General features: G+C 49.3%; 1 protein-coding gene across 1 annotated transcript in view; it reads right to left on the minus strand.

The window, feature by feature from the left end:
- LOC123750662 (uncharacterized) overlaps positions 1-19,602 on the minus strand; it is a 110,639-nt gene that overhangs the window by 6,510 nt on the left and 84,527 nt on the right. The gene's annotated exons all lie outside the window — the stretch shown is intronic.

Here is a 19,602-nt window from a genome sequence, read left to right on the forward strand (position 1 = left end):
GAGCCAGAGCTCAACCCCCGCAAACACAATTAGGTGAATACACACACACACACACAGGAAGCAGCCCATTGCAGCTGTCTTAACTCCCAGGAACCTATTTACTGCTAGGTGAACAGGTGCATCAGCGTGAAATATACTGTCCATTTGTTCAGTTGAACTACTGGGACCGACTAAAGAGCATAAATTTGTATTCTCTTGAGCGCAGGCGGGATAGTTACATAATAATTTACACGTGGAAAATAATTGAGGGGCTGGTCCCAAACCTGCACACAGAAATAACATCACATGAGACCAGAAGACATGGCATGATGTGCAGAATACCCCCGTTGAAGAGCAGATGTGCAACAGGTACTCTGAGAGAGAACTATCAACATCAGAGGCCCGAGACTGTTCAACACGCTTCCACTACACATAAGGGGCATAACTGGCCGACCCCTCACAGTGTTCAAGAGAGAATTGGATAAGCACCTCCAAAGGATACCTGATCAACCAGGCTGTGACTCATACGTCAGGCTGCGAGCAGCCGCGTCCAAAAGCCTGGTTGATCAGTCCAGCAACCAGGAGGCCTGGTTGATCAGTCCAGCAACCAGGAGGCCTGGTTGATCAGTCCAGCAACCAGGAGGCCTGGTTGATCAGTCCAGCAACCAGGAGTCCACGTCGACCGGGCCGCGGGGACGCTAGCCCCGGAAGCACCTCAAGGTAGATTATTTGCGCCTCGGCCGAAAATCGAACCCGGGCCCTTAGGACTAGGAATCCCGAGCGCTGTCCACTCAGCCGCGAGGCCCCCCTGTGTGTGTGCAGGCGTGTGTGCAGATCAGTGCGCGTCACATTCGTGGCGCGCGTGACTGAGGAGCGGGGCGGGAGATCAGGGGCTTGTGGTGTCGGCCCGGCCGTGAGTGTCTGCTCCCTGTCTCATCCCCGGGCTTGTCTCAGCGCTCCTCCCCCCGCCCCCTCCCCGCCCCCCTGAGGTCATGACCTTCCCCACCCCCCGCGCTCTCTCCTCCCAGGGCACGTGTCCTCGCTGGTCTGTGCTCCCAGGGCACGTGTCCTCGCTGGTCTGTGCTCCCAGGGCACGTGTCCTCGCTGGTCTGTGCTCCCAGGGCACGTGTCCTCGCTGGTCTGTGCTCCCAGGGCACGTGTCCTCGCTGGTCTGTGCTCCCAGGGCACGTGTCCTCGCTGTCTACAAGTAACTCTCAGGGAGGCTACAAGGGGCCAGCTGGCTCAACAACTGCTGTCAAAGTCATTTCTTATGGTGTGTCAGGCTTGTCATGACGTGTCAGGCTTGTTATGGCGTGTCAGGCTTGTCATGGCGTGTCAGGCTTGTCATGGCGTGTCAGGCTTGTCATGGCGTGTCAGGCTAGTCATGGCGTGTCAGGCTTGTCATGGCGTGTCAGGCTTGTCATGGCGTGTAGGCTTGTCATGGCGTGTCAGGCTTGTTATGGCGTGTCAGGCTTGTCATGGCGTGTCAGGCTTGTCATGGCGTGTCAAGCTTGTCATGGCGTGTCAAGCTTGTCACGGTTGTTGGTGATGAGAGGCGAGTCATGGAATCCCCTGGCAAGAGCGAAGCACTCTCGTAGGGGGAAATAATAATACAGAAACAATATATTCGTAGTTTGCCGACATATGTGATTCCTGACACCTGGCAGCTCCTGGTGTGGCGCGTTGCATCCACGTCCGGGGCAAGTGACCATGTTGCAGCGACCTTGGCCACTGATTTCTGGTTTAAACCAGTAAGTTGAGACACGAAGCAGAGATTTGTTATAGACAAGATCTGTTCACATATTGTTTCCAAACATAGACATAGTCCTAGATGTTGATATAAAATATTCCGCCAAACTTACAACAAAATAACATTATGACTCGACGGAGAAATCTTTCTCAACGTATTGAATGTGGCTAAATCTTCCGTGCACCTGTAACTTACATATCTTGCAGCAGTCCGTTTGTGTGCGGGTATCAACACACAACTTCAATGTGTCTTGCCGGAATTTCATGGTTGGAAGGTGTTAATTATTCCTATATACAAGTCACCTTGCAAAACACTCGAGTGTCTTCTCAAAGCCACCAATACAGTCATCAAACTCCTCAACAAATTTGTTGCATCGTTGGTTCTTTTGGAGGTAACAAGGAGTCAAGGACGCAATCATCTTACTCGTTCTGTCGTGGCCACCATGAATGGTGCGTCTCTAACACTGATTATCGTCCTGTTCCGTACTGATGTGCACGTCATCACTCGGGTCCTTGAAGCTCTTCAGCACAGCTCCAGCGTGAACCATCGACCGTCAGTGTGACATGGCAGTCCTCACACACAGAGATCACACTAATGTGATGCATCAAATGAACCCTTCCCCCGCTCAAGGACTGCCATGAACAAATCCACAAGGGCCGTGACGAGGATCCTGGTTTGTGACGAGGAGAGGCTGCGGGATCCAGTAAGTTCAGTAGAACTTCGGTTTCAACCCTTTTACCTTGTCGTAGCTCAGTCGATTAAGGCAGTGTCTGGGATGCTCCCGGACGCAGGTTCGAATCCTCGTCACGGCCCTTGTGGATTTGTTCATGGCAGTCCTTGAGCGGGGAAGGGGGGGGGGTCTTGTGTTTTAAAAAAAAAAACAACGTAGAACTCTATGGTTAGGTTTTCATGCTCTTAAAATGATCATTGTATTTTTGACGACATTCATGACTTCAGTTGTTATATATTTTCTGCATAATACTTCTCTATTAATAATGAAGTATAAAATTCCAAATCCCTGACTGGCGTTCACAGGTAGTAAAGCTACGGACCTCCACACAGGAAAGTCTGGCGGAGGTCCGTAGCGATTCTGACGTGCAAATCGATCGTCGGAGCTGGGTATAGGGGCGAAAGACTAATCGAACCATCTAGTAGCTGGTTCCCTCCGAAGTTTCCCTCAGGATAGCTGGAACTCGTGGGATGAATTTCATCCGGTAAAACGAATGATTAGAGGCCTTGGGGTCGAAACGTCCTCAACCTATTCTCAAACTTTAAATGGGTGAGATGCCGAGCTTGCTTGAACGCTGAAGCTTCGGCGACTAATCTGAGTATCTAGTGAGCCATCTAGCTCTTCTACCCATCACTTACAGTGGCCAGTCTGTAGTTAGACTCACAGCGTTTGTGGAATAAACTAAACTGTTCTATTAAAGTCATCATCAACTGTTATTATTGCTTCCTTTGTTGGCGTTAATTCCACCAACTGTTGTGATGCTGCAGACCAGTACACATAGTAAACCTGTCAGCAACTCTCCACAACACACCATAATAAGGCAAGTGACGTGCAGTACTCTGAAATACTGTACACTGTACAATAAATACTGTACTGTAAATACAGTACACTGTGCAGTACACAGTGTTCCTTGTGTACTACACGTGCACGTGTGTCTGTGACGGGCGAGTGGCTCGCCGGCACACCTGTCCTAGCATGTCTGGTCACTCATGTGATCCTGTCATAATAATTGACGTCTCTGTTTGTCTGTATGTCTCTCATGTCAGTATGAGAATAGACATTCTCTCTCTCTCTCTCTCTCTCTCTCTCTCTCTCTCTCTCTCTCTCTCTCTCTCTCTCTCTCTCTCTCTCTCTCTCTCTCTCTCTCTCACTCTCTCTCTCACTCTCTCTCTCTCTCTCTTTCTCTCTGATGTACATAACCAAATAAAATATCAGAGAATAATTTAAGAATATTCTGATTGCAGTCGCGCGGAGAGTCTTGGCTGGTGGAGTTGTCATGTTAGTTGTCCGCCCACTGGACTGACTCCCACCACCACCACCAACACCACCACCACCACCACCACCACCACCACCACCACCACCTGCACCACCACCACCACCATCACCTCCACCACCACACCACCACCACCACCACCACCACCACCACCACCACCACCTGCACCACCACCACCACCACCACCTACACCACCACCACCACCACCACCACCACCTCCACCGCCACCACCTCCACCACCTGCACCACCTCCACCACCTGCACCACCACCACCACCATCTGCACCACCACCACCACCAACACTACTGTTACAGTATCGACACCGTCGCTGGAGTATGGAGTGGCAATTTGAGTGCATCTATGGCCCTGCACTCCAACTCCCCGGTAATAGGTGCTATGTAGACAACGCCATCTGTTGGTGGTGGCGTGGTGTCGGTGAAAGGCTGCAGTTTCCTGCCCCAGTTAGAAGAGGAGGTCGAGGATGATGACTTCTGGTGGACACTTCTGCCAGGGGTGCTAGCTACCCCTGTATGTGATTATTTGAGACCCTTGTTAGTGTGTTGCTGAAACACTCTGCCACCAGTGTGTATCTGGAGAACGGAGGTGGAGTATTAACACACTGTGATGATACGGTGTGTGTGGACTGGCCGCCCATGTGGAAGGTAAACTCGCCGGTGTTTGCCGTGAGATAGAAGTGGCGTGGATTGCTTATCCCGCCTTTTATTCTTTGCACTACTACTACTTGTCACAACCAGATTGTGACAACTTACCACCGACTTGGGGTTGCTTATAGAATATGAGGTTATAACAGCGAGAATCCGATTACTGGCTCAAAGTGGTCGTGACAATTACCATCACCACAAACACCACCAACACTACCACCAACACCACCACCACCACTACCAACAACACCACCAACACTACCAACAACACCACCACCAACACTACCACCAACACCACCACCACCACTACCAACACCACCACCAACACTACCAACAACACCACCAACACTACCAACAACACCACCACCAACACTACCAACAACACCACCACCAACACTACCAACAACACCACCACCAACACTACCAACAACACCACCACCAACACTACCAACAACACCACCAACACAACACACACCAGAAATATATTAAGGGATTCAATTATTTTCTGGCAATAACTTTGAAGAATATTTGGAGTGTGATAAGTTTCACGGACCATGTGAGGGAGAGTCCTGGGTGAGGGAGAGTCCTGGGTGAGGGAGAGTCCTGGGTGAGGGAGAGTCCTGGGTGAGGGAGAGTCCTGGGTGAGGGAGAGTCCTGGGTGAGGGAGAGTCCTGGGTGAGGGAGTAGAGTCCTGGGTGAGGGAGAGTTCTGGGTGAGGGAGAGTCCTGGGTGAGGGAGAGTCCTGGGTGAGGGAGAGTCCTGGGTGAGGGAGAGTCCTGGGTGAGGGAGTAGAGTCCTGTGTGACGGAGTAGAGTCCTGTGTGACGGAGTAGAGTCCTGTGTGACGGAGGAGCGTCCTGTGTGACGCAGGAGCGTCCTGTGTGACGGAGGAGCGTCCTGTGTGACGGAGGAGCGTCCTGAGTGACGCAGGAGCGTCCTGTGTGACGGAGGAGCGTCCTGTGTGACGGAGGAGCGTGTTGTGTGACGGGGGAGCGTCCTGTGTGACGGAGGAGCGTGTTGTGTGACGGGGGAGCGTCCTGTGTGACGGAGGAGCGTGCTGTGTGACGGAGGAGCGTGCTGTGTGACGGAGGAGCGTGCTGTGTGACGGAGGAGCGTGCTGTGTGACGGAGGAGCGTCCTGTGTGACGCAGGAGCGTGCTGTGTGACGGAGGAGCGTCCTGTGTGACGCAGGAGCGTGCTGTGTGACGGAGGAGCGTCCTGTGTGACGCAGGAGCGTGCTGTGTGACGGAGGAGCGTCCTGTGTGACGCAGGAGCGTGCTGTGTGACGGAGGAGCGTCCTGTGTGACGGAGGAGCGTGCTGTGTGACGGAGGAGAAGCCTCACGTGGAGGTTTATAGGCAGAGATAAGAGTGAAGACAGGTCGTTTATTACTGGTAAAAGCCAGTCATTCCCAAATGTTGCGGGAAATATTATGAGTTATTGGGCAGTGATCTATAAGTGGGAGAGTGTTGTGAGGGATGGTGGAGGGTTGTGGGGGATGGTGGAGGGTTGTGGGGGAGGGTGGAGGGTTGTGGGGGAGGGTGGAGTGTTGTGGGGGATGGTGGAGGGTTGTGGGGGATGGTGGAGGGTTGTGGGGGATGGTGGAGGGTTGTGGGGGGTGGTGGAGGGTTGTGGGGGATGGTGGAGGGTTGTGGGGGATGGTGGAGGGTTGTGGTGGATGGTGGAGGGTTGTGGGGGATGGTGGAGTGTTGTGGGGGATGGTGGAGTGTTGTGGGGGATGGTGGAGGGTTGTGGTGGATGGGAGAGTGTTATGGGAGACGCTCCCACGGTGCTTCCACCATCCACCAAGTCTCCCGAAGCATCACCCAACATAACTGGACAAAAAACAAAATTCAACTTTTTGTAAACATGAGCCGCGCCAGAGTGCCCGGTGACTGACCAATACCCCGCGGTCACATACCTCACAACATTCCTAACCCATTGCTCAGCCATCCACGATAACACCTGAACCTTGACCTACTACTTTCCTTGTCTGAGAACATATACAAACCGCATCAAAATCTGCCGGAAAATCTGGCCTCCGAGTGAAGGCGTCAGATATAATTTGGGAAAATATAAACGAGAAAGTGAAGTTACTACAAGTGGTGTGTAGAGCGTAGCAGTAGAGAGTGAGTGTTGCGGAAGAGGCTCTTTGAAGGGTGTTTATGGAATAATGGGCAGAGTTTCTTTCACTCTATGCCCCTGTTACCTAGCAGTAAAATAGGTAAATGGGTGTTAGTCAGCTGTCACGGGCTGCTTTCTGGGGGTGGAGGCCTGGTCGAGGACCGGGCCGCGGGACACTAAAGCCCCGAAATCATCTCAAGATAACCGTGGAGTGTGGGGGGGGGGGGGGGAAGTAGGCCTTCACGTCACAGGTGAGGCCAAAGACATATATGACAGGACTTCCCGTAGAGGAATAGTTTGCATCGAGAAGCGCGGAGATATCGCGAATACATCTAAGGGAAGATGATTCGGATACGTAAATTAGAAGTACAGGAGACGGAGTTCATACAGAGAAGCACGTCGCTCCTCACGACAGAGAAATCCTGCTGCTTGGGTGACAGCTTCTCCCCCGTATCACCCTACCCTGGCTCTGTGCCCTGGAGAGGCAACTGCAGACTGACACCCAGAGCGGAACTCCATAGTCTCCTGGTTAACTACTAAACTACTAAAATTACCAGGGAAGTACCCATAATTCCCAGTGTGTTAATAAGGCGGCAGCGCTCCTCATCTTGTCGTAGCAAGTGTCCAGTGCTGCACGTATCATATACATGCAACCAACTCTCGTGCATGAGTGTGGGTGATCACGGTGCATCTCACCTCGCTGCCTCAGCTGTAGAGTGACCAAGGGGACGCAGGTGGGGCAGGTGAGAGGCAGGTGAGAGGCATCAGTGCTCCCCTGAGACAGGCACGAGGCCAGAGGTGGTGCTCCCCGGGTGCCGGTCACTCCGTCACACACCCTACTGGTCCGTCACATTTACAAGTAGTCGTCACGCATGTTCTACTCAACACAAAGAATAATTGTGTTATTACTAACATGGCGAGACACAAGGACCACCCGGTGCCTCCGAGCTGCTCGTAAGTGAGTGGACATGAGGGTGTTCCAGACTGTGGTCCAGTGGGTAACGTGTGCGTCTGGTAGTGACCCAGTACGCTGGATCGATCCCACCGCCCTGCTCCAAAGGCTTCATCGTACAATCACCATCTCCTTCACCATTACAAGCCAACTTGCTAACAATAGCACTCACTTTCTAGCACAATATAAATTACAATGGCAAATCTTATAATATTTTGCATTTCTTTCCAGTCAGAGACATGGAGTGAAGAGGACATTGTGTATTCCAGCGGGGAAGAGCTCACTTGTTAGAGTGCTGGGGGATTACCATGGGGGGCGGGGGGGGGACGGGGGGACGGGGGGCGGGGGGGGGGGATCAACAACACTCAGGGTAAACAGCAATGTGGTCCAGACAATGGGAGCCACTGTATCCCCTCCAGTGCTCTCGTAACTACCTTACTGTCTGGGTTGTTAAAGCTCCCCCGCCTGGGTGACGGGTGAGGGGGGAGGTCACCTGGGTGACGGGTGAGGGGGGGTTACCTGGGTGACGGGTGAGTTCACCTGGGTGACGGGTGAGGGGGAGGTCACCTGGGTGACGGGTGAGGGGGGAGGTCACCTGGGTGACGGGTGAGGGGGGAGATCACCTGGGTGATCTCACGTGACCTGACACAACCACGTGTCCTGACACTACCACGTGTCCTGACACTACCACGTATCCTGACACTACCACGTGTCCTGACTACCACGTGTCCTGACACTACCACGTGTCCTGACACAACCACGTGTCCTGACACAACCACGTGTCCTGACACTACCACGTGTACTGACGAGCAATTGCCGTAACGAAGGTACGGCAATTATCAAGATCAATTAATCAATTATCAATTAAGGCAAACAATCAAAACTGCCAATGTTATTATTCCTTAAAGAGATTATAAGAGTCCTCTAACATTTCCCTTTCAGTTGTGTGATTTATTATGACAAACAAACAGTTCAAGATTACAAAATCATTATATCAAAGTTTTCTTACATGTTTGTCAAATTATTAATTTAGGAATAATTACAATACCCAAAACAAAAATATATATATTTTTTATCAAACCAATTTCAACTTTCCCTTTACTATGCGGTCAAATATCAGCTCCTAATTTGGAAACTTCGTCAAGAAAGAGAATTTTTCCCTCCTATTCAGGTTCTCTCTCTCTAGTTTAATTAAAGTTTCTTCATAGCAAGGAAAGAATTATCATTGTTGTGATGTGGTGGATCACGGTAATGAAATCTGAAACTGTTGGGTTGTTTAACAACTTAGAGAATTATACACGTGGTGAGGCGCACGTACAACCCCCCATGCATACAACCCTACCCCAACCCCCCACCTGCACCTCTCCATGCACACACACACACACACGCACACACACACACACACACACACACACACACACACACACACACACACACACACACACACACACACACACGGGACCAAAGAGCCAAAGCTCAACCCCCGCAACCTCAAATAGGTAAGTACACACAGGGGCTTGGTAACCTGGTGGATAGCGCGCAGGACTCGTAATTCTGTGGCGCGGGTTCGATTCCCGCACTAGGCAGAAACAAATGGGCAAAGTTTCTTTCACCCTGAATGCCCCTGTTACCTAGCAGTAAATAGGTACCTGGGAGTTAGTCAGCTGTCACGGGCTGCTTCCTGGGGTGTGTGTGTGTGTGTGTGGAGTGTGGAGAAAAAAAAGTAGTTAGTAAACAGTTGAATGCCAGTTGAGAGGCGGGCCGAAAGAGCAAAACCCCGCAAACACAATTAAGTGAATAAAACCAGGATACACACACACACTCACATACACTCACACTCACATGTAAAACGCACATGTGTGTGTACCTCATTCGCTCCCCACTTCCCCCCCACACACACACATACATGCTCACCCACACACAACAGGGTGGGTGAGTATGGGTGTTTGACACCCTTTGTTTGACAGAGTAGACAAAAACAAGCTATTTCACACGGAACACGAACAAGGGGAAACAGGTGGAAACTTAGTACGCAAATGAGCCACAAAGACATTAGAGAAAGATTTGTTTCAGTGTCAGAGTTGGTAACAATTGGAATGCATTGGGCAGTGATGTGGTGGAGGCTGACTCCATACTCAGTTGCAAATGTAGATTTGATAGAGCCCAGTAATGGCGGGACCAAAGAGTCAAAGCTCAATCCTAGCAAGCACAACTAGGTGAGTACACACAGGCACGTACCCACTCATGCCCAGGGGTACATGGATGGGTACGAAAGGGCTGTTCTCGCAAAAAGGTAACCTTAGGCCTCATGGCACATATCAATGAAACGTTGACGCAACGTTCCATCCGAGTACGCGCATGTTTGTATTTTACGATTAAATTTCAGCGTTTCCGATTGCATTGTTAAATTGAAATTTCATAGATTTCGATTTATTTTCATTTTGATTTAATTATTTCGTGTGACATTGTATTGAAATTGAGCTGTGTTGTTTACCATACCGTTCATCTCGTAGGTTTGTTTATCTTCTTATTTTTTCATTTCTTTTTTTAACTGTTCTTATTTTTTCGTGATGGGAACATCAGATCATTTGGAAACGCATTGGACAGGGAAGTGGGGAATGGTGGGGAGGACGTGGGGACGAGGGAGGGGGGAATGGTGGGGAGGACGAGGGGACGGGGGAATGGTGGATGGTGGTGAGGACGAGGGGACGAGGGAGGGGGGAATGGTGGGGAGGACGAGGGGACGAGGGAGGGGGAATGGTGGGGAGGACGAGGGAACGAGGGAGGGGGGAATGGTGGGGAGGACGAGGGGACGGGGGAATGGGGGATCTTGGGGAGGACGCCGGGGCGGGAAAATGGGGAACAGCTGGGAGGATGAAAGGACAGGGAGGGAGGGGGGGGGATGGTGGAGAGGACGGGGGGATGGGGGAAGGTTAGGAGTTTAGAGTCGGCAAACCAAACAATCAATCTCTATATCTCCACACACACTGGAACAACAAAAAATATTGTATACCTACAAGCCTTGTGAAATTAAACATATTAGAACGTGCGCTTTCTCTTTTCTTTCTTTTCCATTTCTATACCCGGCCACAGCAGCGTGTGGCCGGGTACAGATAGTAATAACAATAATAATAATAATAATAATAATAATAATAATAATATAATAATAATAATAATAATTATAACAAAAATAATAATAGTAATAATTATTATTATTATTATTATTATTATTATTAATATTATTACTAGGTTTAGAAAGCTATTTTCATATTCTAATTTCATCGTGGATAGACATTTGAGGGTGGTGATGCCATCCCAGGCAGCCTCCTCATCTCCGGGTAGCATCCCCTCATTTCCAGGACAGAGATAAATGAGTTCCATTCTCACCTGCAGTCACAATCACTCCCCCTTCCCCCCCTGCACCACCCAGACGACCACCACCACGACGACGACGACGACGACGGGGTAACGAAGGTAATCTGTCCATCATTATCTCTGACGGATCCATTCCTGATTTTATTACATTGTAGATCAAGTTTCAAGTATTGGAATCTGTGGATGGAATAATAGGAAATGGTGTGATGGTGGGGGATTGGGTGTAGTGTGATGGTGGGGGATTGGGTGTAGTGTGGTGGTGGGGGATTGGGTGTAGTGTGGTGGTGGGGGATTGGGTGTAGTGTGGTGGTGGGGGGACAGGGAGGGTGTAGTGTGGTGGTGGGGGATTGGGTGTAGTGTGGTGGTGGTGGGGGACAGGGAGGGTGTAGTGTGGTGGTGGTGGGGGGACAGGAAGGGTGTAGTGTGGTGGTGGTGGGGGGACAGGGAGGGTGTAGTGTGGTGGTGGTGGGGGGACAGGAAGGGTGTAGTGTGGTGGTGGTGAGGGGACAGGGAGGGTGTAGTGTGGTGGTGGTGGGGGGACAGGAAGGGTGTAGTGTGGTGGTGGTGGGGGGACAGGAAGGGTGTAGTGTGGTGGTGGTGGGGGGACAGGAAGGGTGTAGTGTGGTGGTGGTGGGGGACAGGGAGGGTGTAGTGTGGTGGTGGTGGGGGGACAGGAAGGGTGTAGTGTGGTGGTGGTGGGGGACAGGGAGGGTGTAGTGTGGTGGTGGTGGGGGGACAGGAAGGGTGTAGTGTGGTGGTGGTGGGGGGACAGGGAGGGTGTAGTGTGGTGGTGGTGGGGGGACAGGAAGGGTGTAGTGTGGTGGTGGTGGGGGGACAGGAAGGGTGTAGTGTGGTGGTGGTGGGGGGACAGGAAGGGTGTAGTGTGGTGGTGGTGGGGGACAGGGAGGGTGTAGTGTGGTGGTGGTGGGGGGACAGGAAGGGTGTAGTGTGGTGGTGGTGGGGGACAGGGAGGGTGTAGTGTGGTGGTGGGACTGAGATTGATTGACAGCATATTACCCTCCCCCCCCCCCCCGCCAGCACTGGACCAACTAGGTAATTACCCATCAATATAAACACAATACATTACAGAAATACCTATACGATAAAATACGAAAATACCGAAATCTACAAAAAAATAATAACGTTAAAAATAGTATTGGAATATGAATTAAAATATTAATTACCAAGCCAATTACGAACTGTAATATCTGCTTCACTGGGAAGGTAATATCGCCCAGACACTGACGTCTAATTTGTAACGGTTTAGCCCCTTTATAAGCGTACGAATGTGCACGGAGCAACGCAAGATGTCGTTATCTTGAGGTTATCTTGAGACGATTTTGGGGCTTTTTAGTGTCCCCGCGGCCCGGTCCTCGACCAGGCCTCCACCCCCAGGAAGCCCGTGACAGCTGACTAACACCCAGGTACCTATTTTACTGCTAGGTAACAGGGGCATAGGGTGAAAGAAACTCTGCCCATTGTTTCTCGCTGGCGCCTGGGATCGAACCCAGGACCACAGGATCACAAGCCCAGTGTGCTGTCCGCTCGGCCGACCGGCTCCCTCGGTCCCTCGGCCCTCCCTCGGTCCACGACTCGACCGGTCGTGGTTGGTGGTACTTAAGGATGCCTGAGAACTAATACTAAAGACTTGTTGGCCCCTACGAGGCGCCTCCTATATATGGCATTAGTAATTATATATAATTCATAACTATTAATTATATCTACCAAAACTCATTCATACTGATGTCTTACCTGCGCTTGAAACAATCCTGTGATCCTTCGTCTATTATGTTAATTTGTTGATAATTTAACAACACTGTTTCCGAACCAGTATTTACGCAGGTCTTTCCTAAAAGTAAACTTATCCAATTTATATCCATTGTTTAGTGTTCTGTTTTGTGTTTATATATATATATTTTAAGACTTAAATCCCCAATTGGTATGACCGCTCATCAATTTATATAGTCCATTCTTCGTCTCTAGAGAATGTAAGTTAAGCTGTTTAATCTCTCTCTTCAAAGGAAGGTTTGTAATTCCTGGGATTAGCTTCGTCATTCTTCTCTGGACGCGTTCAAGTGAATTAATGTCCTCTTACCTGAGATACGGAGACCAGCACCCAACTGCATAGTCTAAATGGGCTCTGACAGGACACGATAATGCTGGAGGCGTCTTGTTGAAAATATTCCCAGAAATAAATGCCGCGAATTCCGTACATTTATGTATTGGATTTTTTGCCATAAGATCCCAGGGAGGAATCTTGCCATAAGATCCCAGGGAGGAATCTTGCCATAAGATCCCAGGGAGGAATCTTGCCATAAGATCCCAGGGAGGAATCTTGCCATAAGATCCCAGGGAGGAATCTTGCCATAAGATCCCAGGGGGGCAAGATCCTCCTGACATCTTATGATAAGATTCCTCCCGGGGATCTTATGGCAAGATCCCCGCTAATCACGACTCCTGAATCTTTCTGGCGTTGACACTGAGCCACGTAGACGATACTGAAGCATCTCAGTGTGGACGCCGGTGTCGACAGCTTCCAAGGTAAGGCTGGCAAGACTTGAAAGTATTTGCGTGTAAGTTTACCCAGTAGTAACCCCATGTATAAGGTTGTCCAGGGAGTTACAGAGTGGGGAATGGCAGAGATGATAAAGGAATGGAGAGATGCAGTGTGGGGGGAGAGGAGACGGGATAGGGAGGTGCAGTATGAAGGAAGAGGAGACGGGATAGAGAGATGCAGTATGAGGGAAGAGGAGACGGGATAGGGAGGTGCAGTGTGGGGTAGGAGAGGCGGGGAGGAATGGGGAGGTGCCATACCGTTGTCCAGAAGATGTTGATGTTGGAGTGTGTGTGGTGGGGTGGGGGGAGGGGCTGTACAGAGAGTAGTGAGAGTAGCCCAACACACTAAGTCACTATAAGCTAACAGGCGTGAGATGACCACAAGTGACTATAAATGCTACAGGTGCTCTCTGCAACCCGTCCTCAGGCTAGGCTCGTCCATAGACGCATACACCAATTTTAACCCCCTGAGCATTCAAAGCTTATATTTTTGCAAATATAAGGTAATATTATTATATACGAGAACATGTTGAATATTTAGGCCTAGGTTAGGTTGTGTTAGTCATTAATGGTATTTGCAGGAGGCGGGCGGGAGGGCGTGGCGGCCTCCAGGCGGTCACTGCAAACTGTACACCAAAATTGTAATTAATTTTGTCAATAAAGATGTTCATAATAATAACTCTCCCTCACTGACTGTGCCTCCGACTGCTCTGGTCACTGAGGAGGACGGTGTCTCCCCATCACTCTCCTCCCTCCCTTCCTCTTCCTTCTATCATCCCTTCCCTCACGCTCTCCTCCACTCCTGATCTTCTACTTTTCATCTCTTCATTTCCCTCCTCACTCTCCAAAGGGTCTCTACCTGCCGCCGTTTTCTTAAGAAACTTTAAGCAATGTTCTTTTTCCCTGTTCTCCGAGGAATGGCCTACGATCCATCTCTTTGTAGTCAAAAAATGTAATTAATTCCCCCCATGGAAAGTTTAAACCTTCTTTTTTCTTCGGTGATTTTGTCCTCATCAGTGTCTCCTGCCTCTCTTCTAATCTATATTTATCAAGTTAATTATAATTGTTGTTCCTATGTCAAGGCTACAGGTCACATTTTCTAGAACCCCATATATATATATATATATATATATATATATATATATATATATATATATATATATATATATATATATATATATATATATATATCGTCCCAGGTGTTTGATCTACCACAAAAAATTACCTGAGTTGACCTAAGACTCACTAACACCGGGTTGAATATTCTATCCCTGCTTCATTCCCCACTCGCTGCCCCGAGGCTTCCTGGCTCCCGGCCGCGACTCCACGCCACGCGATGTGAATCCATCAACCGGAGTCTTATCCTCTGAAAAAAGGTCCAGGCCGCTCTCCCTCTCTAAGCTCCGCCCCGTCCGCCGCCTGGAGGTATCCTCCCCCCCTCACATAAATCTCTTTTCCCCACGCACCATTCCACACAAGCTTATATGAGACGGAAAATGTAGATTCTGTGTAGTGCTGAGAGCGCGAGAGAGAGAGCGAGAGAGAGAGAGAGAGAGAGAGAGAGAGAGAGAGAGAGAGAGAGAGAGAGAGAGAGAGAGAGAGAGAGAGAGACTGTGTGTGTGTGGGGGAGGGGGGCAGGTACCCCCCCCTCCCACATTTGTTCTTCCTCTTATTCTTTATTATCCTTTTTATAGTTCTTTATTTTATTGTTAGATTTTGTTTATAATTTCTTTATATTAAGTGTTCAAGATCTTTCATTATAAAATTATGTAAAACATTTTTGTTTGCGTAATTCATGGAACTTGACATTGATTTGTATAGGAGACCACCACGTGGTAATGTTTACCACCACTGGAGACCACTACGTGGTAATGTTTACCACCACTGGAGACCACCACGTGGTAATGTTTACCACCACTGGAGACCACCACGTGGTAATGTTTACCACCACTGGAGACCACCACGTGGTAATGTTTACCACCACTGGAGACCACCACGTGGTAATGTTTACCACCACTGGAGACCACCACGTGGTAATGTTTACCACCACTGGAGACCACCACGTGGTAATGTTTACCACCACTGGAGACCACCACGTGGTAATGTTTACCACCACTGGAGACCACCACGTGGTAATGTTTACCACCACTGGAGACCACTACGTGGTACTGTTTACCACCACTGGAGACCACTACGTGGTACTGTTTACCACCACTGGAGACCACTACGTGGTACTGTTTACCACCACTGGAGACCACTACGTGGTACTGTTTACCACCACTGGAGACCACCACGTGGTACTGTTTACCACCACTGGAGACCACTACGTGGTACTGTTTACCACCACTGGAGACCACCACGTGGTAATGTTTACCACCACTGGAGACCACCACGTGGTAATGTTTACCAACACTGGAGACCACCACGTGGTAATGTTTACCACCACTGGAGACCACCACGTGGTAATGTTTACCACCACTGGAGACCACCACGTGGTAATGTTTACCAACACTGGAGACCACCACGTGGTAATGTTTACCAACACTGGAGACCACCACGTGGTAATGTTTACCAACACTGGAGACCACCACGTGGTAATGTTTACCACCACTGGAGACCACCACGTGGTAATGTTTACCACCACTGGAGACCACCACGTGGTAATGTTTACCATCACTGGAGACCACCACGTGGTAATGTTTACCACCACTGGAGACCACCACGTGGTAATGTTTACCAACACTGGAGACCACCACGTGGTAATGTTTACCAACACTGGAGACCACCACGTGGTAATGTTTACCACCACTGGAGACCACCACGTGGTAATGTTTACCAACACTGGAGACCACCACGTGGTAATGTTTACCAACACTGGAGACCACCACTTGGTAATGTTTACCAACACTGGAGACCACCACGTGGTAATGTTTACCAACACTGGAGACCACCACGTGGTAATGTTTACCAACACTGGAGACCACCACGTGGTAATGTTTACCAACACTGGAGACCACCACGTGGTAATGTTTACCAACACTGGAGACCACCACGTGGTAATGTTTACCAACACTGGAGACCACCACGTGGTAATGTTTACCAACACTGGAGACCACCACGTGGTAATGTTTACCAACACTGGAGACCACCACGTGGTAATGTTTACCAACACTGGAGACCACCACGTGGTAATGTTTACCAACACTGGAGACCACCACGTGGTAATGTTTACCAACACTGGAGACCACCACGTGGTAATGTTTACCAACACTGGAGACCACCACGTGGTAATGTTTACCAACACTGGAGACTATTACAAATGTTCACACACGAACGTAATTACTGTATACAAGGATATATACCTTTTGTTGTATTGTATTTACATATGTTGTTGTTTTTATATCTATTGTTGTATTGTCATCCCGCACCTTATATAATTCTGAACTGATGCTGAATCCCCCATGGTATTATAGCCCCCCCCCCTGCTGTTGACAACCCCATGGTGTCGTACCCACCTGATGGCGACTATTGGATCAGTTTTTCTGCCACAAACGCCACAGAAAACATGAAGCGTTTTTGAGAGAAATTAAAAACCGATTAATTAAATCGCAGAATTTTAGAGCGATTATCAGAAGGGGGAGAAGGGAGGAGAGGGGGGGGGGAGGGGGAGGGGCAGCAGCTGGAGCAGCAGCAGCAGCAGGAGTAAGGGAAGGAAACTATCAGGAGAAAGAGGGAGGAGGTGCGGCTGGAAGACGTAGAAGCGTCTGGGGTGGAAGACAAAGTGCGTCGAACAATGGCGTAGAAGACAAAGTGTGACAGGAGGCAGTCTTTCCTTCCTCTCTACTGTACCCCGGTCCCTCGCACCCCCCCCTCACCCTGCACCCCATCATTCCCCATCCTCCTCCCCCTCACCCCGCACATCATCATCCCCCCCTGCCTACTCATCCCCACCCCCCGTCTCCCGCCTCCTCATTTCCCTCCCCTGGCTCATTTCCCTGCCCCATCACTGGAGGGGCAGGCCGAGCGGACAGCACGCTGGACTTGTGATCCTGTGGTCCCGGGTTCGATCCCAGGCGCCGGCGAGAAACAATGGACAGAGTTTCTTTCACTCTATGCCCCTGTTACCAGTAAAATAGGTACCTGGGTATTAGTCAGCTGTCACGGGCTGCTTTCTGGGGGTGGAGGCCTGGTCGAGGACCGGGCCGCGGGGACATTAAAAAAAAAAACGAAATCATCTCAAGATAACCTCAAGATAACCCCCCCTGCCTATTAGATCTCTCGACCACTTCACTAATGTTAAATATGAACCCGTCCCAATTAATGATCAGTCAACCAATTAATCCACGTAAGGTCTGGTAAATACCGCCCAGTAAGGTAGTGAAGACATTACTGTGGGAGTTACCAGTGTGCAGCATCACCCAGGGTGGTCAGGGTACGGGTGACGACGTGTACCAGTGGCGTACACCGGGGCTCTGTAGGAGGTGGGGGGGGGGGAGAGATGGACCGCACGTGCAGCTGCTATACACACAGCTGCACGTGCTCTCGTGCACTCAGCAGTGAAGCGCGTCAGTGACTGGGCAAGTACAACTCAGTTCCAACTTCCAGCCATATACCTCGTCACTGAATATTTAAAAGACAAAAGCAGTGGAATTATGGCACTAAGAGCACATAGTAGTAACACCTAGAAAATAGTCAGTGATGTTCGAATGTATGTTTTGGATGCTAAAGAAAATGGATTTGAGATTAAATTCCTCTGAATTCTATCGCATGTTGGCATCTCAAGGAATGCTACTGTTGACAGGGTTGCAAAAGCAACCTGAAGCAACAAACAGTGGAAATTAATATTGGTGTTCAATGACAACGACAGTCAGTCTACTGAAACGTGGCTGATAACAATCTTATATACCAGTCCTCTGCCCCACCACACTGCTCGACCCCATCTGTCGACCAGTTCCCTACCACCTTTACTGCAGCCCCATCACACTGCTCCATGTCTTCCCTCAACCCAACACTAAAATATTGATTTCGAACGTATAATTTCACGGTGAAGAACTGGCAGAAGTTTTTTTTTCAGCAAAGTTACGAGGCAGAGCATATGTGACTCTGAGGTCCTTGTCTGTGGTCCTGATGCTCGGCCACTTTAGCCTGTGGTCCTGAGATTCCCTTCCTCTGGTCAGTGCCCGTGATGCTCGGCCACTAGTCTGGGGCCCTGAGGCTCTCCCCTTTGGTCTGTGGCCCTGACGCAATATTGTGGATCACAAACATGAAATTTTACTTCGAGATACTGGAAGTTCTTTGATCTTATTCATAAGAGAAAAAATGTGGGGCTACCATACTTGGCAAAAGTTGGAGAAGTCTCACAGGAGTCTATATTATTTTGGTTCGAGCACGTGCCTCTGAGAGTGGTAGTATGGTTTGGAAGATTAGATAAGATAAAGTGAATTAATAGATTCACTGAGACTCGAAGGCTTTGAGTTAAGTCAGTGAGGTAGACGACTAATGTTTGGACACCTGAGGCAGACCTGAGGGCTAGGTCAAGGCCATGAGGGGTAGAATTAAGGCCCCTGAAGGTTGGGTCAAGGCTCCGAAGGTTGGGTCATTGCCTTAACGGCTGAGATGGACCTGCAGGGTCTATATATATGTATATGTCGTACCTAGTAGCCAGAACTCACTTCTCAGCCTACTATGCAAGGCCCGATTTGCCTAATAAGCCAAGTTTTCCTAAATTAATATATTTTATATATTTTTTTTCTTATGAAATGATAAAGCTTCCCATTTCATTATGTATGAGGTCAATTTTTTTTTATTGGAGTTAAAATTAACGTAGATATATGACCGAACCTAACCAACCCTACCTAACCTAATCTAACCTATCTTTATAGGTAAGGTTAGGTTAGGTAGCCAAAAAAAAGCTAGGTTAGGTTAGGTTAGGTAGGTTAGGTAGACGAAAAAACATTAATTCATGAAAACTTGGCTTATTAGGCAAATCGGGCCTTGCATAGTAGGCTGAGAAGTGAGTTCTGGCTACTAGGTACGACATATATATATATATATATATATATATATATATATATATATATATATATATATATATATATATAATCTATTCGGTAAGATATGGCCATATGCTAACAGAGGCACATTTCAGAAATAGGACACATAAGGTGATGGCATGCAGTACCCTCTTGCCCCCCCCCCCCCCCC

This window comes from Procambarus clarkii, chromosome 23 (genome assembly GCF_040958095.1).
Source record: "Procambarus clarkii isolate CNS0578487 chromosome 23, FALCON_Pclarkii_2.0, whole genome shotgun sequence".
Taxonomy (NCBI): Eukaryota; Metazoa; Arthropoda; class Malacostraca; order Decapoda; family Cambaridae; genus Procambarus; species Procambarus clarkii.